The sequence below is a fragment of the Aptenodytes patagonicus genome, chromosome 2, assembly GCF_965638725.1.
Source record: "Aptenodytes patagonicus chromosome 2, bAptPat1.pri.cur, whole genome shotgun sequence".
Taxonomy (NCBI): domain Eukaryota; kingdom Metazoa; phylum Chordata; class Aves; order Sphenisciformes; family Spheniscidae; genus Aptenodytes; species Aptenodytes patagonicus.
Window position 1 is genome coordinate 35,974,921 of NC_134950.1, and position 14,179 is coordinate 35,989,099.

At 44.7% G+C, this 14,179-nt stretch overlaps 1 protein-coding gene across 6 annotated transcripts in view; it reads left to right on the forward strand.

Moving 5' to 3' along the window:
• The first annotated feature begins 2,662 nt into the window (after nucleotides 1-2,662).
• The window catches only part of STAU2 (staufen double-stranded RNA binding protein 2), a 178,013-nt gene continuing 166,496 nt past the window's right edge, over nucleotides 2,663-14,179 (forward strand). For 3 of the 6 annotated variants that reach the window (XM_076329539.1, XM_076329544.1, XM_076329543.1), the window contains exon 1: nucleotides 3,267-3,344. The gene's annotated coding sequence lies outside the window, so the exon portion shown is untranslated. Of the gene's footprint in view, nucleotides 2,685-3,266; nucleotides 3,345-4,488; nucleotides 4,639-9,479; nucleotides 9,503-14,179 lie in introns of those variants that run through there. The other 3 variants (XM_076329542.1, XM_076329540.1, XM_076329541.1) reach the window with 3 other exon arrangements.

The window sequence follows — 14,179 nt, forward strand, 5'->3', positions numbered from 1 at the left end:
CAATAGGAGAAAAAAACCCATAGAGGTACACAGTAATCCTAAAGAGTGGCTAGTAATGCAACTTAGTTGTTCATATATGTAAAGCTCCAATCATATAGGAAACTTTTTAAAAAGCAAAACACTATCATGGACTTAAAATGATTATAAAATATTTGATCCTTTGTTTTATACCTGGACAAAATTAGATCCAGAAGTCATCAGTGTACTTAAAAAAAAAAAACCCAACGTATATGGTAAGTTTTCGGATAAAACTTGCTCTTTTGTATTCAGTTTTCTTTCAGCTATATGCCGTTTGCAGCACAGAATGTATGTTAAGATATGAGACTTCTGAGTTGATAAAGTATACTTCAAGATATATTTTTAAACTAAGTTTTTAGCTGTGTAGTAATAGCAATATTATAAAAATATTAGGTATTGAAATAGTAGCACAGACTAGAGATTTTAGAGGCTTGTTGGAATTACATCTATCTATTGCAGAAAGTTCAGAAAACCTCGCTTGTAACACGATACTGACTTTCATTTGAATGCGTTTTTCTGCTGGGTACACCAATACTAAGTATATGCTATACTATAGGGTTGTTCTTCAAACTACTAACAGTAAGTAAAGTAAAAAGTAAAATTTGACGTAAAAAAAAAACAAACAAACTAAAAAAACCAAAAACCACAATAGACATCATCATGATTCAGCATCTGATTGAACTTCTTACGCAAAAACTTGTAGTAGCCTTATGAAAAGTACTTGCATTATTATCCATTGCTAAATTATATCAGAAGAATACAGAAGAAATTGTATTATACTGTGTATTTCTGTGCTCAGTTCTTAAATGAAATAAGGGGTAAAGAATCTCAGAAACAGAAAACTAAACAACGGAGGAATAAGAAGGGGAGGATGACGAGCTACCACGGATGAATACAGGGTATGTATAAAACTGTCTTAGCAAATGCCAAGTTCCCAAAATGTGTTTAAACAAGTTGTTAATGTCATGTTAGTGTTCTGTTAGTATGAATAAAACCTTGCTATCACTTAGATACTCATAATACAGCCCTGCCGCTAAGTGCTATCACATGTAATTTGGTGTGTAAATTACTGTCTAGAATATACAAGCTTATTACCAAAATTCACCTGGGCTGTGTGCTATTAGAGCGTGTCTGTACCATGAGTGGGTAACCTTGTCAGGCTGCATCTTTTTCGGTTTTGCTCAGTTTTCATACTGATCCACCACATGTTTTCAAGTCGTGATTTTTAAAAAAAAAAAATCTTATGGAATAACAGATACTGGAGGAAATACGAACTCTGGATTCATTCTGATCCTGACAAATATCTGTTGGTTTTTAAATTATATTTGCTATATCTAATGTTCTGAATCTCATAGCGATCATTAAAATCCAATTGCCTAGTAAAAAAGATATGTGAATCTTCCCCCCCCCCCAAAAAAAAAATCTGGTTTTGTTTTTAAGCCTGAAGAGTTTTGTTACTGCAGTCTTGCAAATCGGGTAGGAAATTCATTGCTTCAAGTTCTGATGCTTCTACCTGGCTTTGTTGTGGATTTAAAAATTCCTGGTTTGTCTTACTTGGCAAATAATTACTTGAGCCAATCAAGAAAGCAGATTTTTACAAACTAAATTAGGTGGATTGTGGATTAAACTCGGAAGCCTTCTTTTTTTAATGAAGAATAAAGTGTTGATTACTTTGAGATAAAGAATTTGAATGTTATCTTTTTAGTGCTAAAGATAGTCAGAAATTAATTTCTTTGATTCCCCCCCCCCCCTTTTATTCTATTAATTTCTGACTTAAAGGAAGACTTCAAGAAACTACTTAGCCTTTAATCTCAATTTTGCATATCCCCAAATCTGACTGCTAAGTGCTTTCCTTTTTTTTTTTTTTTTTTTCTTCTGTCCAGCTTTGTCTTCAGTAGGGGACATGCAAAAACCTGAAAGATGGCAACAGGGTAAATGTTTTATGATGGCAGAACCATAGGGCCTGGTGTTGGTGGAAGGGCACGGAAACAGGGCTGTCCAAAAAAAATGCACCAGGTGAGCCATGGCTTTATCTAGCTGAGCCCTGGCGATGTGGAAGGAGGGAGGTTTTGCAGCCAACCTGGGACCCTGTGCTGCTGCTGCCCTGCCCGCCCGGGGCAGGAGGAGGTTTGGGTGATGTGCAGTCCGAACCTCCACGCCTGCAAGGCCTGGCCCCTGTTCCTGCAGCCTCCCTCCAGGTAGCTGTGGGGCAGAGCCAGGCAACTACGTCAGTTATCCTCCCCTTCGCCAGCCCGGTAGTGATTTGACTCGAATCAAACATGATTTGACCGAACGCGTTTTCTAATTCTGCAAATTTTTGACACAAATCATGTTTATGTCTTCTTGCCTGCCTCTGAAAACCGCTGCCTTGGAGGGGAAAGGAGTTGAGATTGAAACCATGTTGGAGAATTACGCGGTCCAACGTGGAGCGAGATGAGTAACACCAGATTGGGGGGGGGGGGGTGTAAAGCCGGTGCTCTGTTGTGCCGTATTCTGTTTACCCACCTCCCCTGTATTACTGCAAGCCGTTATTTTCTTTTCCCTTGCATTAAGCCTCGCTATTTTGCTTAATCTCTTTTTAGAGAGTAAGAAGCATCTGCCTCCGGTGCAGACAGCGGCTTTCAGGAAACAGCCAGTAGGGGTCAGAAAACATGAGAAACGGAGAGGTAAAGAATCTCGCCAGGCTATTTACGAAATGAAACACACACACACACACACACACGCACGCACGCACACCCCTCGCTGCTCCTCTCGTAGCACCCAGCTGACGGCGGCGCCCCGGCCGGGGGAGCGGGGCCGGGCTTCCCCACCCGGCGGGGCCGAGGCCGCTCCGCCTCGCCCACGCGCGGTTCCCGCGCGTGGGCGAGGCGGAGCGGCCTCGGCCCCGCGGGGGAAGGGGGAGACCGGAGAGCGGCGGGCCCCGCCGGGGCTGAGGGCGGGCGGGCGGGCGGGCGCCGCGGAGCGGAGGGGAGCAGCGCCCGGCGCCCGCCGCTAGGGGCGCTGCGCGCCGCCTCGGCGGGCCGGGAAAGGGACGCGGACGGGGCCATTCGTGCCGCGGGAGCGGGGGGGGAGCGAGGCCCGGGTCCGGCGCCGGCAGGCCTCCGCGGGCGGCGGGACGCGGCGGCGGCGGCGGAGAGGCGGGGGAGGCCGGCGAGGGGTGGCGGGCGGCGCTGAGGCGGCGAGGCGGGGCGGCGGGAGGGCGGGCTGGGGGGGGGGGGGGGGGGGCGGAGTGGTTGGGGCCGGCGGCGGCCGCCGCGGCGGCGGGGTCAGTTCTCTTTAGTGTTTGCCGATGTTGGAGGCGTCTCCAAAGTGTCCCCGGGAAGCAGGTAACCGGGCCCGCGGGGGCGGCCCCGCGCCCCGCCGCCGAGCGGGGAGGCCGTGGGACGGGGGGGAGCCGCGCCGGGCCAGGCCGGAGGGGAGGGGGCTGCTTCAGCCACGACGTCCCAGTCCCCGTCCCGTTTCCCCCCCCCTCCTCCCGCCGGGGCGAGGGCTCCGCCGGCCCCTCGGCGCCCCCCGCCTCGCCGGGGCCGGGCAGGCACTTCTGCGCCACGGCGCTGCCGGCCCGCTCCGCTCCGGCGGGGGGCGGCGGTGGAGGAGGCACCAGCCCCGCCATCCGCCCCGGGGCCCCCGCCCGCCCCCAGCCACCCGCTGAGGGGCGGAGGAGGCGGGCGGGGGCACAGGTGGGCCGCCCCAGCGCCGCCGCCTCTGGGGGCCGCGGAGGAGTCCGCCTTCGTAGCTCCCCCCAGCACCGAGTCCGGCTGCTGGCGGCGGCCGTTGCGCCAAGGCCGGGCCGCGGCCGGCGCGGCCGTGCCGTGCCGTGGGGCTGGGCTCGGCTCGGCGGGGACCGCGCCGGGCCTGTCCTGCCTCAGACCTCGGGAAGTAGTTGGGTGCGACCTGAACTTGCCCCTCGTCCTTTGGCCTGCCCCGGCCCGGCGTGCCCTCTCGGGCTCGGCGGCGCCGGGTTGAGGCGCGGGGCCTCGGGGTCGCTCGGTGGCAGCTCGCCGCCGGCGGGGCGAGGGGCGTCGGGCATTCCTCGCCCGGTCAGCGGCGCGGACCCCGCAGCTCGGCCGCCGCGTTTTTCTACGCCGTGTTAATCGCTCTCGCTTTGCGCATCTTGCGCTGCCCCCAAACTTTGGACAGGGCCCGAAACTTTGCCAGCAGGACTGGGCTCTCCCGCTCCCAAAATGGATGTCGGCGTCTCTTCCACAAAGCGATGGGCAGTGGAGCGGTTTGCTGGCCTTCGCCCGGCACGAGGGCCTCGGGGCTGTCATTGAGGTGGGGGTGGGACCCAGGGAGACGCTGCTGTTAAACAGCCTAGCCCAGGCCGCTCAGGCGGCGGGCGGCGTTTTCCCGGTGTTCAGGTCTCTCTGGTGGGAGAAAGTTCATCTCGATCGCAGCCAGGCCTGGAAGTCACAACTGTGCCCTCCTGGGACAGCGTGGGCTGCTTGGGGCACGCTGGGAGGGCGAATCCCGCGGCGGAGTTGTTTGCCTTGTAGTGCTCAGGGTCCCACCCGCCAAGCCAGTGATACTCAAGCAAAAAATTTCCCCACAGTGCATCTGCCCGGCGTTGCCTTACGGCCAGCAAGCCATGCTTGGAATGCTCCCCGTGCAACTGCCACGGTACTAAAAAAAAGTTTATATTGTACAAAAGAGTAGATGAAGTGTTGTTGTTGTAGCCCTTCTCTTTGTGTGAAATACTGTCTTGAACAGTGCATGAATAACCATGGCATTGCAAGACGCGAGTTAAGACTATTTGCTCTGGTGTAACTAGGTGTAGTTGCATTGCGCTTCTGTAAGCGAGCATATATTGCTATATCTCGCTTACATTATTAGTGGCGTCAAGCTGTGCAGGAATAAAGTCTTCCTGAGCTGTGTGGTAATTCCAGGTTAGCAATCTACACCAGTGTAATAATATTAATGTATTTAAGCCATTTACTAAATACAGGGAGGTTCTGTACAGGTTTTGTTGTGACATTGCTGCCTATAAACAGCGCCAGGCTGACAGATTTCTGAATGAAATCTTTTTTTTCTAGAAAGCCAGCACCAATGTAAGATTTCCAGTACTGATTTCCAGCCGCTGATCTTAGCTTTGCCCTAGAAAAACTCCTGGAGAGAGATTTCTGCTCTTGCCTGTCTTTGCTAAGATTCCTGTTGCTGACAACTAGGAACAGGATTAAGACTGCCTGCTTGTTCATAGTTTTTGAGGGAAAGGGGCAGTTCAGATTTTCTTTGCTTTGCAGAGAACTTTTCAGTGACATTGCTCAGCTTTAGCAGAAGTCATCCAGCTTGGGTTCAGTTCAGACTGTAGTCTGGGGGCCAGAGTCTTTATATATCTTGTTGCCAGCTTAAGCTACCTCGTCCCCCAAGAATTACATCAAAATAATAATAAATTTGAACAGTCTTACATCCTGAATTGTGAAAGTAGTTTGTGAAGGAACTTCCTTATTTTACTTGCAGGAAAACCTGATGAGAGGTGTTTTAATCATAGAATAGTTTGGGTTGGAACGGACCTTTAAAGGTCATCTAGTCCAACCCCCTTGCAATGAGCAGGGACATCTTCAACTAGATCAGGTTGCTCAGAGCCCCGTCGAACCTGACCTTGGGGCATCTACCACCTCTCTGGGCAACCTGTGCCAGTGCTTCACCACCCTCAGCGTAAAAAATTTCTTCCTTATATCTAGTTTAAATCTACCCTCTTTTGGTTTAAAACTATTACCCCTTGTCCTATCACAACAGGTCCTGCTAAAACATTTATCCCCATCTTTGACTTGACCAAGTTTAAATAAGCACTTAACTCGATAAGCCCCTTCCTTGGGGGCAAATATTGGGCTTGATTTTCCTACACGGGTTTATAAACATAACTCCACTGTAATCCTGATTTACATTGGTGTAAATATGGGAAGTGAATCAAATACTATGTGTTTTATTTGTAAAGTGTTGTGAAAAGTGACCTTGGGAAGGTTAGGCAACAGGCTGTAGTGAAGCAGATCCTCCAATTCCAAGACTGCTTCTCTAACCATTAGGAAAGCTGCACCTGTCATGCTCTATCTAGACGGTTTGTTTTGACCTGCCCGAAATACATGGCTATTGATTTGTCAGTCTTTGAAAAGACTGAAAAAACTCTCATCAAGTATGTCCAGTCCTTCAGCCCAAAATACATCTTCTTATAATATCATACCATTGGAGAGTGGGCCTTATAAAGTGTGCAGTTTTTAGTGCCAATTTTTTTTGGTGTATACTTCATAAATACATGTGCACCGATTTTCTCCCACTGGAGAGTCAAGTATCTACTTCCTCACATGGGTCACACTGATGTGGTGGGGAAGGACCTATCTCTGCATCTTTTCAGGATAACTGTAACAACATAACTTCTGTTAACAAGCCACCAAAGCTTCACTTTTCCTTCCCCTGCTTGCATTGATTTCCTGTCAGCAACAGCAAGGACTATAAGGCAAGAGTTAGGCCTGTCTTTTGCCAGAACCAATTATTTTGCATTTCTAGTCTTTGGGTCACGCATAGCCTGTATTTTTCACAATAGTTCTTGAATTTTCTTTCTCTTCCAAAAAAAGGAAGAGAAACAAAGGCAGAGAATGGCTCTCTTCAAGCTGCTGTGGGTACTGATGTCAAAATCCACGTGGGAAACCAGGAATCCCTGCTACCCCTTTCTGCCTTCACACTTCTCGGCCGTTCCTGTTGCTGGTTTCACCATGTTAACGCTTGTGAATACATCCATGTAAGGGTCGAGCTGCCAGAGGTCCTGCCTGGGGCTCTCACCCCGCCACCCCTCTTTCATCTGCTTGCTCTTTGCTGATGGGTACCACATATGCGGTCTCTGAAACCAGCAGGTCAGAAGGGTAAGGCAGGGGTTTCCATTTGGTTGAGGGGCATATAAAGGGTTGGGGTTCTGCAAAGGCAGGTCAGGGAATGGGGCTGGCAGTTTTGCTCAGGGAGGAGAGGATATATGGTGCAAGGGCGGGAACAGAGTTGGTGGGAGCACGTGACAAACTCCAGGAAGAGAGGAAATGGAACCCGTGTATAACATATTTTATATATATATATATATATAAAAATATATATATAAAGTCAAGGGCTCTGCGTTTAGGGGGTCTGCTCATTGTCAGTGACCAGTCATGATCAGCATTATCCAAAGTATGTTTGCCTTAAAAGATCAAGAGTTCAGTAAAAATCTGAGGGACGTCTTGTCGGGCTTTGTTCTGGAAAATATTCAGAATAAAAAAATTGCTTGTCACAACTCCTAATCTAAAAATGAATTTTGAAAAACCATCTGTGGTAGTGTAATACTAAAGTCACATGCACGTCTGTAGCTGCTAAAGTTTGTTCATACTTCATCTCAACAGCAACTGTTTTGTGTTGGTGGTTTTTTTTAAGCTGGTAGTATTTGGAAAGTTTCCCAGTAGTGAAATCTGTACTCCAGGGTCACAGTGTGCTCACCTGTGTCGTACCGCATCTTTTGCTTTAATCAAGTACAATTCTGTATAGTACATCACTAGTATGTTACAAATTTATTGATACTTAACCAAATAAAATCAAACTATGAAATTTAAAAATTTTTCCTGGTAAATAACACTTTTTTACATATTAAATTATTTATATTTGCATATATATTATTTAATTATTAATTATTTAAAAAATAATTATTTAATAAAATTTGCAAATTAAATAATTCTGACTTCAGAATATTTCTGTATCCCCGTAATCTTCTCATTTAGTCGCCATTAAAATGATGGGGGGGGGGGAGCTCTTTTTAGACTAATTAGAAATCAGTGTTTGAGCACGAATTCCCGTTGGTGTTTGGGGAGGTCCCCGGTAATAGCCAGTGGCTAAGTATTATGGTGAGTGTAGGTTAACCTGCCATCCTTAGTTTCTGGGAAAAGAGCTTGCTAAGATGTTTACCATAGTACCACACACTCAAAGGGTATGTTTACAATCTCGTCTTCTCCTGAAAACTTCCAAAGGATCGTACCGGTAGTGGTCACGCTTCCAGTTCCGCTGCTTGCCAGCTTTGAGGAGGCTGTTTGCCTCCAGGCTGAAGGAAACGTTTTTGAGTGTAGGAGACCAGATTTTCTGGGGGAGTTTCTTGCAATGGAAATGGTCACCTATTGGAACAAGAAGAGTTCTTTAAGAGATGAGGAACCTAAGTTTTATTGCTATTCTTAGTTTCTTATTTTTGGCAGTTACATATTTGTAGTTTACACTTTCTTATACAATAAATGCAGTTAAAAAAGTAGTGTTACACAAATATAAGGAAATTTCAATATACTAAACGTGCAGATTGATGTCAGTAACTGAAGTTGCCTGGATAAGTAACTGGCTGTAAGTGACAGAGAACTTCTTCCATGTCACCCAGACGACACATCCATACAACTGATACATTTTGAAGAGAAGAAATCAAGATACACTGTTCCCAAGGTGAAAGCGCAGAGCCGATACAGAGCAGTGTTAGGTGAATTTGTAGCACATCCAGCTGTATTGATACAAATAAAGAAATGTAATAACAAAGTCTGTAGGAGCTTTGGCTTTGTTAATTGAGATAAGAACAAGAAATAATCTAAAATCTGTTGTTAAAAAGTCATGTGTTCTTTTTGTTTTGTTTTGTTTTAATTTTTTTTTTCCCCTTCTGATCCTTCTTCAGTCCTGGATACTAGGTTGCAGGGCTTTTTCCTTTCCAGACTGTGGAAAATGTTTTCTCTGCTTTTTGTTCCAGTTTTGTGTATCTGATAGTACTTAACCTGCCTGCTTCGAACTGTGTCCCCTCTGTGGTGGCAATGTCCCTCGAGTGGACATTGCCAGTGGGTATTTTGCTCAAGAGTATACACCCAAGAGACATTCCTTTTGTACCTGTTTAAGGCCTGGGAATCTTAATGAATGACTCCAGAGGGATTTTCTTGAAAACCCTTCTGACCCTCTTATAATTCAGTGCAGCACAATTACTGGTCTTGTATGAAATAGGTGTCCTCTCAGCTTCTGCACAGCAACTAAGGCTGTCTGTCCTTCATGAAAGGGGATGAGAAGCTTGTCCTGGATCAAGAGGCAGGTAAAGCTCACTCTGGTTTCTCAGAGACATCTGTCAACATTCTCTCTTAGCTGAGTCCACAGGTTTAGATATGGGATTTGATCTCTTCAGAAGGGAGAATGATCTGCATCATCTTTTCTTCACCCCTCTTCCACTGGCCAATCTTCATCACTTAGAGCCTTAATCAAGTGAAAAGTCAGTGAAGATGCCAGGACTGGATCCCATTTCCATGGACTTGGTAGAGTTGTCATTCATGAGGACATTCTGGACGCGGACTTGCAGGCAGCCATAGCTATTTGCCAGGTCCCAGGAGAAGAATTAATACAGCACTTTTCTTTAGCTGTTATATTACAGGGCTCTCCTGAAACTGGCCATTTCACAAATTACTGTCAGTGGCAACTCACCAGAGGAGGTAGCTTTGGAGGCCCTTTTTCATGTGACCACTAAACCGTAAGTAAAACTTTGACTCTCTTTTTCTGGTTCTCTTCAAATCCTACTGCTGTCAGAGCCCCTTGATACTTTGTAACATTCACCTTCATTAGAGGTAGGCCTGAGAGCAAACTGCTGCTGTAGCTGGTGAAACGGATCTTTAATACCATAGCTTTAATACCATACTTTAAGCATTTTAAAAGAGATGCAAGCAGCAACTTACCCATTCTGGATTTGAATTTTTTTTTCTTTTTGGTCACGTAGTACTTTGAACCTCTTCAAGGCTTTTAAGCCAACTCTGTGCTCACTAGGAATTTTGACATCTAGCACCAAAAAAGAAGCAGTTTTATTTGCTATCATTGCAAATACTGCCTGGTACTGTTTACCTTTGCTCAGGCACCTCATAGCTGACAGGAGCAAGGGAGACATAGTTAGTATCAAACTAATATACCTAGTATATCCCTAAGATAGAGCAGGACAGAGCATTGCAGGGGAACAGGGTTAGCCAAGGCAGTTCTAGTTCCAGGGCTGACTCTGCTTTTCAAATGTGTGTGTCTTTGCTATTGTGCTGGATTGCAGACCTCTGCTCCACAGCTCTGGGGTCTGCACTTCTACCTAAACTTCTGCTGCGTGTCATCGCAACCTACATGTTGGATGGCCTTTCGGCTAAGAGCACTTTGTAATGAGGAGCATCCTTTTTGCAGGAGATGAGACTGTATTAGGCATATATATGTAGCCAAACAGCGCGTGTTCTGTTGGAGATCCTAGAAAACAGGGTCTTTCTTCCCTTTTGAAGTGCTTTTTGTTTATTTGATTTTGGTTTTGAAGGTAGGGAACAGGAGTCTTAGCTCAGTAGTGAACAGAAGCATTAGCTCCCTGCAAGTTCAAAAGCAAGTTTGTTCTTTCACTCTGGTTTAGGGTGGTTCCAGAGTCACAAAAGCTAATTTTACCCTGTTGAAGCTAATGGCCCTGGAGTCCTGAAAGTACAGCAAGTGGTAAGAAAGACATTCCTTTAAAGGGCAGCTCAGAGCATCATCCATCCATCCATCCATCCATCCATCCATCCATTCTGTCTCTAGGTAGTCGTGAGCCTATGCTGTTGTGAACAGTGTTGTCATTCCTCATATATGCAAACTTCTTGTTCACTTTCACTCATTTCCAGGTGCTATTTCCTTTTGTTTTGAATCATTTCATGTTACCACTGAATCAGGTTGCACTTTTAGCCGAAGTTGTCATTTGTTTTATTTCTGACTCTTTATCTGTGTAAAAATACTTGAAAGAATTAAAAATTTTAATTCACAGTTTGTTTACATTTTTTCCTATAGTAGTTACGCTTATAACTTCCTTTGGTCTGGGGAAAGAAGTTACTCTGAATCATCAACTATATGAATGGAGATCTTTTATTTGCTATCTTATGATATGTCCTACTTGGTACTCCTAACCACTAGTACATAAGGACTTGGAGGAAGAAGTCTGGTTTTGTCATGCTGGTTCTGTGCACTCACAGTGTGCTCAATTTGAACCAAATCTCTTTACCAGCACTCTTCCTTTCTGGTGTTGGTTGTTAGTTTAGTATTCTCCTCGCTGATTCAACTCCAGAGATGAACCTTTTGCCATCCTGCCAGATGCGTTGTAGTCTCTGTGCTGCAGCAGAATGCATGCTCAATGTGCAGCAAGTTTCTGATGTTTAGCTAATGTTTAGCACTTACCATATATCCAACAGTTTTTCTTTAGTGTTTTCTGCCTTTGCTAACTCTGAAAGGATCTCTAAGTATGCCACTAGGATTTTTTTCCTCTTCCCGGATTATCAAAATCTTCTATAATTTGTAGTTTCTTCTGAAGATAAATGATTTATTTGACTATGTGTCATCGCACAACTTCATAATTTCTGTCCAAAGCATGGGTTTGCTACAAGGAATAAATAGGCGATTGCTGTCCTTGTGTACTTTGCTGAGTTGTTGATGATTCTTTTCATTCTCAGGATGCTTGAAGAGTCTGCATTGATAGCTGCTTGCTGCATGTGGCTGGATCGGTTAGTTCTGTTCCCTTTGGCTTTCTCTTAAACTCTTCCAGGCACATGTCTCTTCCCATCTTGTTTGCTGGAATCCAATGTTAGTGGCCCCAGGTTACCACTGGCTACATATGATCTGTCCTTTTCCTTAATTTTTGGACTCTCTGTTTTCATTGTTGTCGAGCTGGACTTGCGTCATCAATTTTGCAACAGTTCGTGACCTTGCCCCCAAACATAGCATCTCTAAACCGTTAATTTTCTCCAGTTGAAAACTTAGATTTTGTGATTTTCTTCAGTCAGAGAACTTGGTATACCAAATCTAATACTCGGTAATTATTTTACCTTTATTCATCGACTGAGGAGAGCTCTAGTTAAAATAGGGAGGAGGCTCTTTGAACTCATTGCACAACTCCTGATCTGACAAGGTGCTCAACGCCTATGAGCAGAGGTCCCATTCTGTCCCCCAGTGAGCAGGGAGCTAGTCTCATGAGCTGCATGTCAAAATTATCTTATATTCAAGCATTGCAAAACGTGTCTATGGGAGAGCTGAGAGAAGGGAGAACTCCAGGAGTGATTCATGAACAGGAGATGGCAATTTGGCCCCAGCTGTGTCTAGGAGCTGCAACTTCTTGGAAGCTGTATGAGACTTCAAGGTGGGCATTCATCACTTGAGCTGTTGAAATACTGTTTTTGGTTAAATACACTCGTGAAGAACAAAAAAAGGCACACAAAACAGAATTTTATCTGCTTCTAGCAACAGAGCACATCACTTGCCACTTTGTCCACGGAAACCTCCTTCTCTGAGGATCTTGTCGCTGTTAATGATAGGGGAATGATTACGGTGTGAGGAGGGCTGGTAGCAAGAGCTGTAACTTTTTGCAAAGAAAAGGCATGTTTCTGCTACTCCACTAAGCTTTGTTACTTGAAATGATCTGAGAAGTAGTTTGTCACAGGCAGTCAAGGAAAACTGAGGTAATTTTCTGAATTCCATTAATAATATGCAATTTCTAGTTAAGGAATAAACTTTTAGTCAAGTAGTAATTTTTGCATGCTTCAGAACAAAATAACAGTTGGAGGGATGTTTTACTTAGAATAAGAGTATTTTGTAATTTAAAGTCAGTCAAAGCTTATTTGAGATGTTAGGATTATAACTAGTAGTTGCTAGCACAAATTGAAAAAAAATACAGCTTTTTAGAAAGATATATGAGAGAAATTTAAAAATATTAATTAAATAAGAAACTGGACTCTTGGAAGGAGCTCTGATTAGACTCCAGTATCACAAATAAGGAACCAATTACAGCTTTGATGCAAACAAGTCTGTAGCGGCAGTGTGTCAAGTCTGAGTCATGTTTTTTTCATTTACTTGCTTAATCCCCTTCTGCACTTTTAAGCTGATGATTGATTGTTAAACTAATGGCTTAGGCTTCCCTTCTTTTCAGCTATTTTTCTTCATGAAAAAGCTTAGTAAGTCTTTTTTGTTTAACCTAAGGCGAATGTGGTTTACCTGCACATCATCTGCAGTAAGATGCTATGATGACCTCTGTATACGATGGCAACCACTAACCACTTCTGCATAACCCTTTGAGTCTCAGTGGAATATTTAAATGGTTGCACTTGAACGGCTTATCCCAGAAAGTAAAAAAAAAAAAAAAAATTCCAATAATTCGTTCCACATTTTTCTAATCTCAGCTTCTGTGTTCACAATTTCTGGAGTTACTAACTTGATTAGTTGTCTCCTTGAACCTTTCTGATATGTTTTGTGTGGGTAAATTTTGAGGTAGTCCTAGAAATTCAGCTTAATTTGTGTCAGTGTTGCCTGGAGTCTTTCTTGATCGTCCTACTCTCCCTTCTTCAAGGATTGTGGGACCAGGTGAGGTCATCTTTTCAAAAACATTACAGATATGACTGTGTATCGCAGAGTGTCTGGGGAGATACAAATTTTCAGTTTTCAAGAAGTCGTAGGTAGTTTACAGTCACGGTGAGGAAGAGATCTAAGGAGTTACAATACTGGACAGCCAGCTTTTGTCCTTTGGATTAGTGGTTGCTCCAGTTGCAGCAGATGAATACAAAGGATATTACCCTCTGGTGTTGGGGAGTGTGTGTGACGTCCTGCCTCTGATCTCTAAGACAGTATAGGCTAGTTTTTTGGATATACCTCAAACCATGATGGATTTTGGATGTGGAGGGCCTTCCACAAAGAAGGCTCTGATGATCACCTTGCTGTTTCATGGAGGAATTTCACATTTTCTTCTCTGTAATAATTCAGAGTATCCTGGCTGGGTCAAACTGATGGCTGTGTCTGAAGCAATATTCTGGCTGGCTGTTTCGGTGTCTTTTCTGGGTATGGAGTTTGTGGCAGTGTGAGAACTGGGTTAGCTCATAGTAGCTGTTGGAAACTTCCATGGCTTTTTGATCATCTTCTCTATTTTCTGGACAGCAACAATAAATTGAGACAAATAAACTTTCTGATGAGTTTATCTTTGTGAAGTAGTGGACGTTTATATGAAATAGCCTAATTTTTCCCCTTGGGCTTTGGGTTATGAACAGGTTGAAAAGCATTGAGATGCCTGCCTGGCTCAGTTTCTGATGCAACAGATTGACTTTCCTTATTTTCTAGTTTTCTTCTGGCATTGAAATTGTCAAGTTGATAATCTGGTTCATCTCCCTTGTCATTTCAAATGGGAGTT